Source organism: Mus caroli, unplaced genomic scaffold (genome assembly GCF_978045245.1).
Source record: "Mus caroli unplaced genomic scaffold, Mus_caroli_1 scaffold_15, whole genome shotgun sequence".
In the NCBI taxonomy this organism is placed as follows: Eukaryota; Metazoa; Chordata; class Mammalia; order Rodentia; family Muridae; genus Mus; species Mus caroli.
Window position 1 is genome coordinate 81,048,772 of NW_028227270.1, and position 15,273 is coordinate 81,064,044.

Genomic DNA, 15,273 nt, shown 5'->3' on the forward strand with positions numbered 1-15,273 from the left:
TCTTTTCCTTGAATGGCTTCCCATTGGGCAATCTATCTGCCTGTGGTCTATTTATCAAGGTTTATACTCACACTTCAAGTCAGAGCTACTGGCCTGAGGCTATAACATTAACTTTAATTGCGTCATTGAATCATGTGTTCTGTAACGCCTGCTCACATTCCCTTGACTTTCGAGCCTAAACCCATTTACCCATGCTTTCTAAAAGCAGCAAGGCTATGGTCTCCTGGCTTACGAGTACATTGTTTTCTTTTGTATGAAGGCACTAATTCCCATTTTAGTATCTGTGCTGTAGAAGTGAAACTTGGGCTTCACCTCTATGGATTCACATTCACACATACCTCTCTGAGCAGCTCCATTCAGGCAATCCCACCCATGTACTCATTTCCTGCCTTCATAGTCTTTTATTTTTCCTTCCTACAACCTTTGTACAAGCCTTTGTCTCCATATAACCTACAATTGGCATGCCTGAAAAATCTAGCATCCAGGTCTGATGACAGACCAAGACGGAGCTGAACACCCTGGGTTCTAACTACAGAAATATCTAAATGAATAGCTGAACTAGGAAAATTGCTGTCTTGAGTAGTCCTCTTTGTATACCCCCCCCCCACACACACACAGCAGCGATGTCTTCTCTTACTCTACTCTTTAAAAGGAAACCTTTTAAGTTTCATTGCTCCCTAACACCCAGACCATGGTCTTGGTTTCAAATTACCTCTGCTCTAGTTCCAGTATAAAGCACCCAGCTTCTGCTTGATGATGCCAGTTTCTAGTAGTCACAGAAGCACTACCTACGTTTGAGTTTTGTGTCTCATTTTTAGTCCTTCCTTATCTGAGCAACTTGATTTTCACATGTTTTGGGAACTACTTTCTGCTTACTGTAAATTTGGCTGAAAGCAGAAAGCATTAACCATGCCACCATTTGAAAGGTATGCTCCTTTGAAATTTCCTCCAGTCTATATATCAATCTATTAGTGTTTAATTCAGCCCCACTCAGATGTTCAGAACTAGAGCAGAGCCTAGCTAGAGTCTTTGCCGGAATGTAACATTAATGGCCTGAAATCTAATTTCTGGTAGAGTCCTTGTTCCTATCTGCGACCCTGTGAGTACAATCCTTATCGCCTCCTTTCCTAGTGCATTCCAGTCTCGCAGACTTTCACCATCATAGTTCACTAAGCTCAGCTTTAGAGCCCTAATGCCTCCCCAGACCAGAGCTGTCAACTCTTCCACATTTTTCCTCTAAGCTAGCTCCAAATGCTTACAAAGAACACGGTCAGATGTGCCCCAGCAGTAATCTCACGTCTTAGCACCCGTTTTCAGCATTTAGGTGTTTTCTTTTTGCGGTGACAAAATATCTGATTGAAAAGACTCAGGAGAGAAGGGTTTGCTTTGCTTCGTGCACCATGATGGAGAAGGTATGGCAGAGAGGCTTGACTGTCGACAGACAATGTGTGCTGTATTTCCTCCCTCAGCAGTCCTATCAAGTAGCATCAAACTCACACCAGAAACAGATGTGACCTTCAAGGATGGCTCCCAGAGATGAACAGCTGCCCCTGAGTTACATATCCCAAAGATTTCACAGTCCCCCTAAACCTTGCCACCTTGTAGTCATACATGAGCTTATGGAGGGAGAGCATTTTTATCCAGACCTAAGGGCCTTACTGATCAGGTTCTAAGCTGTAACTCTAAGGCAGGATCAGGGAGTGGTGCCACAGCTACCCAGGGGAGTCCTGTTCTTTCTCTATGGTTGTTAATAGAGCATTAGCATTAGGACATTTTGTATTTGCCTCTCTTACCAACTAGCCATCTTACAGATTTTCATTATGAGTGCTATATTCTGACTTGCAGAAGACTTAATAACTTGTAACCCCCATGCTATTTACTCACAGTTTTTGAGAGCTGTGGATGCAGGCAGGACACATCATTAAAAATGCTATCTAATGGTTCAAAATAAGTCCCAGGGCCAGCCAGAGGGTAAGGATTATATCTCCTGACGCAAGATTTGGAAAGGTGCCTTGGCAAGCAGGCTAGGTTGGCAAGGAAGACCCTATACAGCTGTCTTGAAGACATGGTCTAATGCATTCAGCTTTCCTAGGTGGGAAGCCCCTTCACTGGGGGTCAGTAGTTGTTTCTAGAGTCAAACCGACAGGAACAAGACAGAAACACGTTGGCTTTGCAGATAGATTAAGCTGGATGGGAAATCCAGTCCTGCCACCACTGTGGATGCTACAATGGACAGTGCATTTAGCCCTTTTACTGCTATTTTCTCGTTTCTCAAGCACATGTGATAACTCACCCCATCCCCATCCTTTCAGTGACTTTGAGAGTTGAATGATAATACACATGAAGACTGGTGCCTGCAGAGTTTTAATAAAGGAAGCTATTGTCAGGATCATTTTACAGAAAGGCTCTATCTTATCTGTAAGTTAAAATCGAAGACTGTCAATGCTAAAAGCTTAGTCACTAGATTGTGAGACTCAAGAGATGGAATGATAGCCCCTCAGGAGATGAGCCCAGTGGGAGGGAGTTAGGTCATTAGATGCATGCCTTTAAAGCGAAGGCCCATGCAACTGTGAACTGTAAGCTTTGGAACCATAAGCCCACACAACTTATTTTTTCTTTGAAGATACTTAACTCAGGCAATTTGTCACAGTGACCAAATGCTGACTAACAAAAGGGTGGAGGAGGTTATTCAATACAGCCTGTCATTGTCCACAACATCTTCCTTTTTGTCTATCAGATAGACTAAGCACTGGGTGACATGAGAGCTTTTGTGTTCCATGCCTTCTTTATCTGGAATGTTCACCTTCCTGCTATGGTTAGCTAGGACTCTCGACAGATCTCACCATCAGTTTCATTTCCAGGAAAAGCTATGCCTGACGATGAGTCATAAAAGTCGAGTCTACTTCAACTCTGGTTAATTTCCTTCTTATCACTGTTTCCTTTACATAGTTACTGTAATTTAAAACAAAACTTCCAGCATATTTGCTCATTTCTGCTTTCTCACCTTATAGAGAAGCTGCAGATAGAAGCACCTCTGAGCTGCTTCTAGCCCAAGACCTACAGTACCTGCTCTAAAACTTGACCTCATCAGCTCATTCGTATCAAGCAAACAAACAGAAAGCTAATGAGTGAACATGTTTTTCTCTCACCCTCTCACCCTATTATCTGTTACACAAATGAATTTACTTCCAATCATTTTCTTCTCTTGAAACTGCTGCCATTCTGGGGGCAGTGATATGGAAGCTTTCGTACATTTTGGTTTTAACCAGAGATAAGGATTTAGGCGGTTGCTGCACAACTATAAAACTTCTGTTTCCACCGTATGAGTTATCATCTGAACAGTTTCTATAATTTTGTTTTTAATTAGAGCTAGTAAGTCATGGGCTAGTGAAGCCCCTGCCTAAATCCTCTCCAAATCCTCATAAGATGCATTTAGCATAGAACACTGAGCTACCAGGCTTCAAAGCTAAACAGCATACCAAGTGAGTAGAGTATGCTTGCTCCAGAAAGTTGGAATGATGGTGTGCCTCTGTGTGCCTGGGTGCTCTGTCTTCTACTCTGACTCACACTGGTAGCACAATGCCTCCTTTGTAGCTACCAATTTTGGGAAATTGGTAGATTAGTAGATTTCTGAAATCCTCATTTAAAAAAAAAAAGGAATAAAAAAAATCCTCTTTTTTTTCCAAAATGGGAAGACTTTAACTAGTCAAATGTAAATTTCATTCGCAGAAGCCCTTCATTCCCATGGAATTTAAACACTATTGGCCTTTTCTCTCCCAGCCAACAAGATATTCAATTATTTGTTTGTGAGTGTGGAAGAGGGAGGATACTGTGAGTGTTTGTCCCCTCAGATGGCCAGAAGAGTCCTGGAAGCCAGATGCAAATCCTTGGGGACACTCCTAGAAGGAGTTGTACCTCACTGTCCTCCAGTGCACAAAGCCTGTGCCACATTATGTTTACATTGTTCTCCTTCATGTACATATTCATGTGATAGCGTGACCATTTTGTACTTATAATTTAGATTCTATAAGATTGCCAAAAGATCCCTGATACCTTTGTCACCTGCAAATATTTAATTATTACTACTAGAACTGACATATGAGCAACGATCTCAAAATTCCACTATTTCCAGAGGAAAATTTTGTACACTTAAAGGCATCCTGGGATAAGGTCTCTTCCATGGCTGTTTGTCAAAAGGCTGAGAATTGTCAGGTACTATTTGTTCCTACTGGCCATCTTTCCCTCCAGGAATGTCACCGTCTTCTGAAAATAGACTTCTCCATCCCCATACCTACATAATGAAGGCTTGGTTGTCATGGGCAATGTTCCTGGACCATGTGATTTGTTGTGGGATTGGCAGGTCATCTGAAGAAGGATTCCACACTTTGGCCCAATGTTTTATTTTGTTACTTAGACATCCATCCTCCTTCTCAAGATGTTGAGATGGCAACCCCTTCAGTGGCCACCCTCTCCTTTTTGTTCAGAGTTACCATTATAAATAGTTTAAAACTAAAGGATGTAAGTCTTTCATCAATTGTTATGCATCTTAAGTCTAGGTGACATACTTAATATAAGGATAAAAAAAGTCTAATGAGAGAGTGGGTGTTAGAGGTTACATGATAGCTATGGGCTCACAAGAATGAAATGATATGAATCAAGGAAAACCATATAGACCCCTTCACAATCTTCTGGGCTTCTTTTGATGTTTGCAGTTCCGTGCAGGAAGCAATGGTTAAAAAATATTAAATGCAAGTTTCTATAAATAGACAATGCATATGTTCTTAATTGTATGCAGTTCAGAGGAGCATGCTGTAATCTTGCACCATCTCTGTGTGTCCAGCCCAAGCTATGAATCATTGCTTGGGTTGTCATTTCCATCCTAACAGTACCACCCTTTCTTAGTTACTTTGCAAGCTCAGTCACCAGATTGATTGTCACAGGACCACAGGGTGTATGTTCAAGTAATCTTTGCACACTGGCCTAAGAGTACATGTGGTGCCTGTCACCTCTGCTTGTCTTGTCACATTGGCATTGCACAGTCTGGCATTACCATCAGAATAGTGAGCTTACGGTCCTATAAGATATTTGGAAATAAAGGCTATCTCCCCCCCCCATCTTTACTATAGTATCTTCCTATAATTGGTCTACTTTGCTATTAGACAGTTTTTAATGCTTTGCTGTTCTTAATATATGCATTTAACTTGACCATGGGTAAGTATGCAAAGGAAAAACATAATATACAGAATTTGGTTCTACCCATGGCTTCAGACAACTACTGGTGCTGATGGGCTGTCTTAAAATTTTCCCCTACAGTAAAGGAGAAGTCTCATTTTATTTTAGGTCAAAAAAGACATTGTCCACTAGGACGCTTTAATTTATTTATTTTTTTCCTCTGAAACCAGGGACTTTGGGGAGAAAGCGTATAATGTCCATTTAGTTAATTACATAAATAACCACTCATTTGGCCGTTTAAACACAGCCATGGAATTCCATTGCCTGAGGAGCAAATTGGGTTCTGGGCTTTCTAATGCAGCACCTTAATCTTTGTGCAGTGATTTGTCTGAACAAGGAAGCCAGGGTCTGTGTTAAGTACCTCTGGAAGCTGCTCTAATAGGTGTTAGAAAGCAGCAGATACCACTCTAGTGGTTTAAAGAAGTTAACATAGTTTTCCAAGGTATCTAACTTCCAACTGGGGAGAAGGTTTCCAGTCAGGAGGCAACCTTAAAAGGATCCCATTACTATTCAAATGCAACGAGGCGGTTAAGCAACAGGAGACTCACACACTTTCAGAGCAGGAGGGGATCTGGGGGATGACTTAGTTCAGCCCTGTCAGTTCATACAAGTTGTCTAAAGCTGGGACCTGTCAGGAGTACAGTGACTTGCCTGAGGTCATAGAGCTGGCTAGTACTGGAAGTGAGCTGGGTCCCACTTCCCTTTTCTCCATCAATCCATCTCAATTGAACTGCATAAGTTCTCTTGAGAACAATGCTGCTCTTTACAGAGTTTCCTGTTTTCTCACCATTGCATAAGGCTTTGATATTCATCAACGCTTTGATAAGACCTTGCTGATTTTTCGAGAAAGTCCTTTAATGAATTAAGGCAAGTTTTCCTCTGTCAGGGAAGGGAGGGGCAGATGTTTGCAAAAGGCACACACTGCTGGCTCTGTACACTGAGATCTTCACATGTTCTCTTTAAGAGTTTATGTAGCTGCCCTGGGTGTGTTGCTTAGGGAAGGTGTGAGTGAACTCTGCAGGAAAGCTCTCGTTAATACATGGGATACACTTTCCTTTTTATAACACATATGCGAATTGACACCGAAATAGAATGCAGATGCCTCTTTGATTGGCGTATTCCCCATTGTGCTTCCGTAAAACACCTTCACATATGGCCTGTCTCATTCCTGAAGAATGACTTGTTTATGTCACACAGACAGAGCAGATTGGTTTTACAGTGAACACAGAGCTTGATGAATTGTACGTTGGAGGGAAATCCTTGTCTTGGCAATCTAAACACTTGAAAATTACTGTTGCCTTTTGGAAAAAAAAATCTTTCTTGATTTGCTCATGATCCTTTTTAAGGGTTAAATAGAGCCACACCTGAAATCTCACCAAACAGAATTGTCTGGGTACTTAGGATCACCTCAAAAGAAAATTTTTATATTTGCTGTTAATTTTTATGTTTTATGTTTGCTGTTATGTTTGCCTGAGAACTATCAGGACAAAAATTGTCAGTGTTGACCCCAAAGAACCAACCCCAGAAGGTTCAACATATACCCATACTGTAACCAGAATAAAGTGGGTAGAGAGTAATATTCTTTTCTTAATTTTCAAGAGCAACTTAAATATACAATTCCTGTGCTAAGTAGCTTTCTCAAAAACTCCCTTCTCCTCTTTTTCTTTTAAAAATTTTTGGCTCATTGGAAGGAACACTATATTTTCACACCTGTGGCGATAGACTAATCACAACCACTCACAAGAGTTTTACACATTGTAAATCTTTCTCATTCACCTCTCCCATTCAATGCTCATACCTGTTGTGTGATTGGTTTTAGCTGGGAATTGAACTTAGGGTCTGATACAAAAATAGGAAATTGTTTTAACACCAAATCACATCTCCAGCCCCCGTTTTATTTTTTATTTTGAGACCAGGTTTAACAAAGTTGCTCAGGCTGGCCTTGAACTTGCTATCTCCTGCCCCATATTCCTAGGTAGCCAGGATTATATACTCTTGCAGAGTCTCTGGGTATAGAATAACTCCTAAGTGATTAGATGATATGCCTATCAAAACGTACTGGATGCTGCTATGCCCCTGTGATATTTTATACACTGTAGTTAGTCATCCCCTTCCTAGCCTCAGACATATGAACAGGCTTCAGGTTCGGTATATTTCTGAAATACCCTCTATTTACACACACCTGATAACATCAGTGGAGTAAAGAGAAGCCACGAAGAAGAGTTGGTTGCCTATGCCAGATTTAGAATGGTTCAGAAAAACAAAATACCCAAGGAGAGCTGGGCTTGGTGACATAAGCATGTTCTTCCCACTACTTGGGATACTGAGGCAGAGAAATCTGAAGCTCAAGTTATAGAGTTCATTAAAAACCAGTCTGGATAATTAAGTGGAAACCCTATCTCAAAGCAAAAGCCAAAACATAGAACCCTGGAGAGCAAATTCAGTGGTGGAACACTTGGCTTAAATACAAGTAGGACCTGCACTGAGTCCGCAGCCACATAATGGAAAAACCAAAAACAACTATGGAGGCATATTTCTAGAAGTATTTGGCCTGTGAGCCACATGTAGGAAGGTATGTATTGCTTGATATTTTCATCTTGTAAGATGTGTGCGAAGTGTGATTGTCTATTTATCTGGAGGTCTGGAATTTGGTGGTTAACTCTAAATAACTGGTCTTAAAATAACTCTAGGACTCTAGGAGTATAATCTTAGCTCACACTAATTTACTCTATGTGTTCGACTAGGCAAGTCAGCAGTGTGCAGAGCCAAGAAGGTTCTCCAATTTGTATTATCCCAATTGATAATGATTTAAAATGATGATAGTAACACATGCCTATTTTTTTAAAAGTAAAATCATATATGAATATTAGATAGAGAACAGCGGGGATGGAGGTACAGCTCAGTAGCACAGAAAAATACTTTGCATGTATCAGGACCTGAGTTCCATCTTCAGTATCTACGAGATGCTGGAGTAGATTGTCATAGTATACAGTAAGTGTTCAATAAAGGCACTAAGCACTATCTATTATTACTAGCCAGATGTCCTTCCTCCACACTGTGTTCCATGGTATTTTCTCGCCTATATCCAAGCTATTGAAATAGTCCTTTTTATTATTCAGCAAAATATTTTGCTAGTAACCAAAAGATCTTCCATTGTTACATAGGATGTTAATGATGAAAGCTAGAGGAATAATCATAATACATTCTTTTTCTAATGGCTCATTCAGCCACGTTGCAGACACATTGTTGTAAACCCCCCGTTTCTATGGGTGCAGTTACTAGACACAGCTCAGCTGGTCTCTAGCCAGGGTCTCTGAAAGGTGTGCTGGAGGTTTTAGCTGTGTGCTCAGTTGGAGGATTGTACGAGGAGGAATCCCCCTTCACCCTCAGTCAGATTATGAGCTGAATTTTATTATCTGCAGCTGTGTGGCAGGAAGCCCTAGTGTTTTGCTGGCTCGGACTGCCCACAGCTCCTGGCAGGCCAAGTGCTCTTCCATGCTATGTGGACTTTTTCTGTGCAATCCATTATTTTATGAGCTACGCGGGGGGAGTTTCATCTCAGGTGAGTCTGTTCTCTCAAATGCTAAGTCAGAAAAGCGATCTCCTGTGTTTTTTCTCAACACAAGCAAACCATCAACAAACAAACCACCAAACAGCAACAGAAGCAGCAATAACAACAACAACAACAACAACAACAACAAACCCCATAGACACTAAGAACCAAAATGATTATCTCCTACAAAGAATACAGTGAATACAGTGAACAGAGTAAAAGTGCAGTGGTGGTCCCCAGGTGAAGTATCAAGACACAAAGGAAATAGGGTCGCTTGGAAACTGGTTATTTGTACAAGATGTTTTCCTCTTTACCACTTTCCACTGACCAGAAGAAGTCTGTAATAGCTCTCACTCTTATTTTAGGGAAGGAATTCTGGGATGCTAGAGTCTTGGCGTTTTATGGGATCTATCCCTCCTAGGAACTCAGTGGGGGCAGGCTACTGCTTTTGCAGTTGCAATGACTGTTTCTCTACCTGTTCTAGCATTAACTATTCCATGTGGATGACTGCAGTACTGTCTGCCATTTTGTTCTATGCACGTGCTTGAGGCTGAAGTATCCCTCTTGGTCTCTGATGATCCCAGTACATGGTCCATGCACTCCTGTCTTCCTCTTAGAAGACAGTTCAGCTTTACTCTTCTTTTCTCAGTGCCTTGACTGTATGACCATAGTCTCTTCTACCAACATCTACTCTCTCTTTCTTGGGTGGAGTTTGAGTCTACTTTTATGTGCATCTCTTCGCCCCTCTTCTGGAGCTAAGTTGCGTGCCTATTTTCTGCCGCGGTTGATTTTTAGGAAGCTCACAGAAAAGATATTCCCTAACAAGACCTTTCCTTGATCAGTATTTTTAGATATGCATGAAGCCAAAATGGCTCTATAAATAGTCTCACCTCTTAGATCCCATAGTCTACTGGACTGCTAGAGTGATAAGAAAAATTTGACCTAATCTGCTTCCATAGAAATAGAATAACAACAAGAAATTGGCATCCTCTAGGACCCAAAGCTTTGATCTCTGACTTCCTTTATGTTGAAAAGCAAGAGTTTTACCCTGTATGTTGGTCCTCATCATCTACCTTATCTCCATATTTATTTATTTTGTTTGTTTTCTGTATTTTAAATTTTTTATTAATTATGAGTATATGTATGCATGTATGCATTGATATGGGGAAGAATGGCATGGCATGTGTGTGAAGGGGAGAGAAGAACCTGTGGGTGTCAGTTCTCTTTCTTCCACGTGGGTTCAGGCTTGAACGAAGGTCTTTGCACTGAGTGGGTCATCCCATTAGCCTGTCTTTCCTATTTCTTATCAATGATGCTGTCTCCGGTGAAAGTGGTAGGCAGGAATCTATCATTCAGTATGAATAGTCAGGTGTTTAGTTCTAGCCACTGAGATGTGAGGGAGTACAGTGTGTGTTTCCTTCCTTTTGAGAAAGAAGAAAGCTCCTTTTACCCGCTTCTCATTTCTTCGCAGTTGGGTCACTGCGATAGGCTATGATCCTGGGAACATCTCTCGGTGTCTTGTCACCATAGAGGAAGAAAATAAGGAGAGAGTCCAACACAGCACCCTGTCATACTAGGTTTGTGCTTCTCCACAGCTCTTGCCTAAAAGTTCCGAGACATCAGAAGAAGGGTTGTTGAGAACTCTCAGATGAGCATTTAGTTGCTAGTAGCTGGAAAGCTTGTTGTTGTTGAGTCAATGAGCCTCTTTAAATGTGTTTGTGAGAGAGGTGGGGGGGAGAGAGAGACAGAGAGAGAGAGAGAGAGAGAGAGAGAGAGAGAGAGATCCTTACATACTGATGCTCTTTCAGTCAGCATTCAGCAGGTTTGGGGTTTGAGTTGTAGCCCATCTTCTGGATACATAATATAACAATGACAGTAATTTTGTTCAGAACCCGATAAAACACTGTGTGAGTAGTGATTTTTTTTTTTTTTTTAGTTTAATATGTCTTGGAAAAAAAGCACAGTGTGTTGGAGGAGACTCTTCTCCATAGACCCCACACCACCGATTCATTCAGTTGGGAAGATGGAGAATGAGGTGAACAGAATTAATTTAGTCAACTGTCTGGAAACCTAACATGACATCAGTGATAAGACTTAAATGTCCAGGAACTTCAGTTTCCCGGTCCCTCCAAACTCAAGCTGCATGATTTAAATGAAGAAAGGGCAAAGCTGGGCACAAAGCAACGTACGGATTTATTTGATGCAAAAACTCAAATGACCAGTAAAACAGAGAATGCACTGTTGTAATAGTTTGTAAACAGCATCAAGAAAACAATTGAGTGGGTGTATTTGGAGCTTCAGGCATTATAAATTCTTTCACTCTCATATACTTTATGCCTTCTTTAATAAACTGGAGAGTCTTGGGCCAGCTTCATCGGTGACGGTAGGTGGTCATTCATTTCACAATCCACTAATTTTCATGATTATTCAGTATTTTATGTTACCTAAACAGCTTTGGATTTTGTCTTACTCAGATTGTAATATAGCGATAGCTTATATGATTTCAGATTCATTAATTCAATGGGTGTTTTTCGGCACAGAGAAGTTACTCCCTCATGTCCCTAAAACAAGCAAAAACTTAAGGGTTTTGTGACAATGATACATAAACACAGCAAAAATATATATCAGTGGTGCATTTACCTACTGAGTCACAGTGAAGAGTGCGGAGTGCGGAGAGAGTCAGACTGGCTTCGTGTTCCCTTTATGGAAACAAGTGTACAGCTACCTTAAATGGACCTATCGTTTAACAGCTGTGTCTCATATAACATGGGACACACAAGAGAGCCCAGGTTATTTCGGTTTTTAGGAACCTTTTATTCTAGATGTTTTTACATGAATTTTACAGGAAAATATCAGAGATGTACTATATGTATAGGGAACATTTTACTGGCCTCCTCCTGTCCCATTTGCTCGAGTTCTAGGAGACTAAAGTTTGAGACCCATTGACAGCCTCTGCTCAGTTGTCACAGAGTCTGTGTCATTGTGAACACCCTTGGGCTGTCTCACTTACTATGTTTTAGGACCCTTCAGTTCATCTGAGAAATTTTTTTTTTAATGATTAGAAGTTCTTAGCATGAAAATCTGTGATTTTCATTTTTAAATGATTAATATCAGTCTTGCTCACTAAAACCTCAGCGGGGGAAAAAAAAAACCCAAACCATTGCTCTGTCATTAATTCTGTGTGTGCAAATTTTATCTATGCATCTACCCATCTCGGGATATAACATTGTAAACGCCAATTCGTCACTTGATTATTTCATTGAAATTTCAGTATCCCTCACCATCTTCCTAAGTCATCTTTTAGTGACTAGAAATTTAAAACTTGTGCTAAATGGCTCATCATTAGAAGTGTTGTAAACAATAGTGCATTGATGCACAACATTGCAACAGTGATTACCTAATTAACTGATTGGATTTTGAGGCTTTGTGGTCTGTCTTGGACCATAATGTTGTTACAAATGAATGAAGGGAGCCAGTAGTACTGGGCATTGACTTTGTTAGGGTTAGGCTTGCTGTGGTGAAATAGAACCAAAACTACTTGACGAAGAAAGAATTTATTTGGCTTATACTTCTATATTGCTGTTCATCACTGAAGGAAGTCAGGATAGGAACTCAAACAGGGCAGGAAGCTGGCAGCAGGAGCTGATGCTGAGGCCATGGAAGGGTGCTGCTTACTGGCTTGCTCATCATGGCTTGCTCAGCCTGCTTTCTTATAGAACCCAGGACCACCAGGCCAGGAATGGCACCATCCAGAATGGGGCTCCTGCCATATATCACTAAGTAAATATCCTATTGGCTTATCTACAGCCTCATCTTATGGAGGGATTTAATCAATCAAGGTTCCCTCCTCTCTGATAACTCTAGCCTGTGCCAAGTTTACACAAAACTATCCAGCACAGGAATATTCACAATTTGCAGTTCTGGACATGACAATCACACACGTGACTCTTCTTCCTTGTCTTAAGTCCTGAATCTCTCCATGCTTGAGAAACATGTTCATTAAGAGTCCAGCTGCCCACTGGTGTCCATTTTATAAGAAAGTATCAAACCCTAGATGTGATGTTATAGCCCCTCATCACTACATGGTACTCAGAAACTTTCTTAGACAGAACATCTTTCTCATACCCTGGTTCAGGCTTGTTTGAAGTTGGTGCTGGAGGATGTCATCTTTTGAACCCTTGATAAGACTGGCATCACTACAAACTCAGCTTCAAGGCCAAACCCAGAAGTCAACAAAGGAAGAATGGAGCAGAAAGTGGGTCGTATACACCCTGTGACATTTTTTGGTGGAACAATGAAGCCATGTTGTTTTCAGGAAGATAGATGGAAATGGAAGAAGTGACACTAAGTGACTTAGCCAAGCTTAGAAAGGCAAATGCTGCATTCTTTTCTCATTTCTGGTTCCTAGGTTTCACACAGATGCCAAAAAAATCAGACATATATGTAGAGTATGAAAATAGATGTAAAACTGGGTAGAAACAGATTTGTGGGAGGAGGTAGAGGGAGAAAAGATAGGGTAAGATGATGTAAAGACAATATGTAGTATATACATTTATAAAAACTTAATAAACAGCCTTGAAAATGTCAGCACAAAATTGTGCTACTCTCCATTGGTTGCCCATGTTGATAAAAACTGATTCCAATGCTTCTTAGTTTTCCCACAATGCATTAATCTTACCAGCATTCAATGCACTTGAATATGGGGGCAGGGTTAACCTCCTGTCCATCTGACTGCAGTGAGAGTGCATTCTGTTATCAACCCACTCAGAAATCCCAAGAACCGTTCTTATGCCCTTCCGTGTGGCTGTGGGACATCTGTCATCAGGTGAACATTTGCCTTTCTACAGTTTTACTTTTGATATAGGCCATGGCTATCATATTTCAGCACCCCATGATATGTCCTCGTAACACCTTGACCAGACATATTTTTTCCTTTCTTCTGGTTGCCACATTACTGTGTTGACCCCTTTATGATTTTCAAATCTGGAAAAATGTCTAGACTATTTAATAGGCATTAATTTTAAGTATCTGGTGAGGGCGGGGGTGAGGGGCGGTGCTCAGGGATGGGTGGGGCATAGTTTGATGACAGGACCAGTGATCAAGCTAACCATGGGGTACAAACCTGTCTGCAATCAAAGCTATGAATTATGGGAAGACCTCAGAAATGGGACGCCGCTGTCACTGTCACTGGAGAATAGGTGGAAGTTTCCTTTTCCTTTTTTCCCCCTTTTCCTTTGCTACTTGGGAGGATCATTTGCTTTTCCCCATGGACCCAACACAGGAGAATTGGACTCAATAAGAGTAAATCTTACATTTATTCTTATCTTGGGTCCCTTTCTGATTCTGGCTGATAGCGGATTGGAGCTAGGGGAGTAGTTGAAGGACGGCGAAACTCGGGATATCTTAAATTAAAGTCGTTCAGGGATTTATCAGGCTGCGGCAGTCTTCTCTAGATAATTCAGTTTATGGATTTGGGGACCGAGGGTTTTTATTCTTATGTTAAATTTGATTTCTCACCTCTCTCCTCTCCCCCACCCCCACCACCAAATCTGTCAACTTTAATTTTATCTCTAAGCAAATATCAGGCCAAAGGAGCTGCAGACAAGGAGTTTGGTTTATTCTGGCATCCTACCTTGAGATTCAGCTTGCTATCCCTTTTGCTACTGCACCCCACCCCCATTGCGTCTCACCTTACCCCTCCCTCTGTGGATGCCCATCAATAACTGTTCTTTATCTGCTTCTTTCTTTTTAGACACATGACATCCTCCTCCATCCTGTACAAGTTTTAATATGTCAGTGTTATCATGTAATCACCACACGTGGGTTTCATTGTCTCTCTGCTTATTTAATTTCTCTTCCTTCCCCTTAAAATCTCATCTAGCAGCTGACATTCAAATTTAAACATCTCTCAAGTCCCAGGCTTAGATAACTTCCAACTCATTATTTAGGTCTTCAAAATCAAAAGATACAGACCCTAAATCTACCAACCTCCTTCAGTACTCAAGGCTTTCTAATCTGACAATGATGTCATCTTTTTACACACACACACACACACACACACACACACACACACACACACACACACCCTGTTATGGCATCCATTCAAGGCTTGGGGGTAATTTTTCAATAGTCTCTATATTTGTTTTCTGTATTTTATTATTGATTTCTTCAAGGTGCATTTCTCAGTCACCTAGAACTGTGTTAGGTTCCAGAGATAGAAAGATATATAAAAAGTTACTTTATCTTTGCAGTACATTTGATGTGTGTCTTAAATATCTGTGTCACTGTAGGTAACATGGTTTTATTTCATACGGGGTTTTATAAAGGATAGAAAGTTATAGACATCATTATATTACTTGTGTCTTGTACTCAGCCCCATGGCTTTAAGTCTATCTTGTTGATGTTTGAGATTTTCTAATTAATAGCTAGCAGGGTGTATGCTGTATGCCAATAGCTAGCACAATGTATGTGTTACTCTAATATCTGCA

At 40.8% G+C, this 15,273-nt stretch overlaps 1 protein-coding gene across 1 annotated transcript in view; it reads left to right on the forward strand.

The window, feature by feature from the left end:
• Positions 1-15,273, forward strand: part of LOC110308510 (uncharacterized) — a gene marked incomplete at its 5' end in the record, with an annotated part of 288,808 nt that overhangs the window by 138,965 nt on the left and 134,570 nt on the right.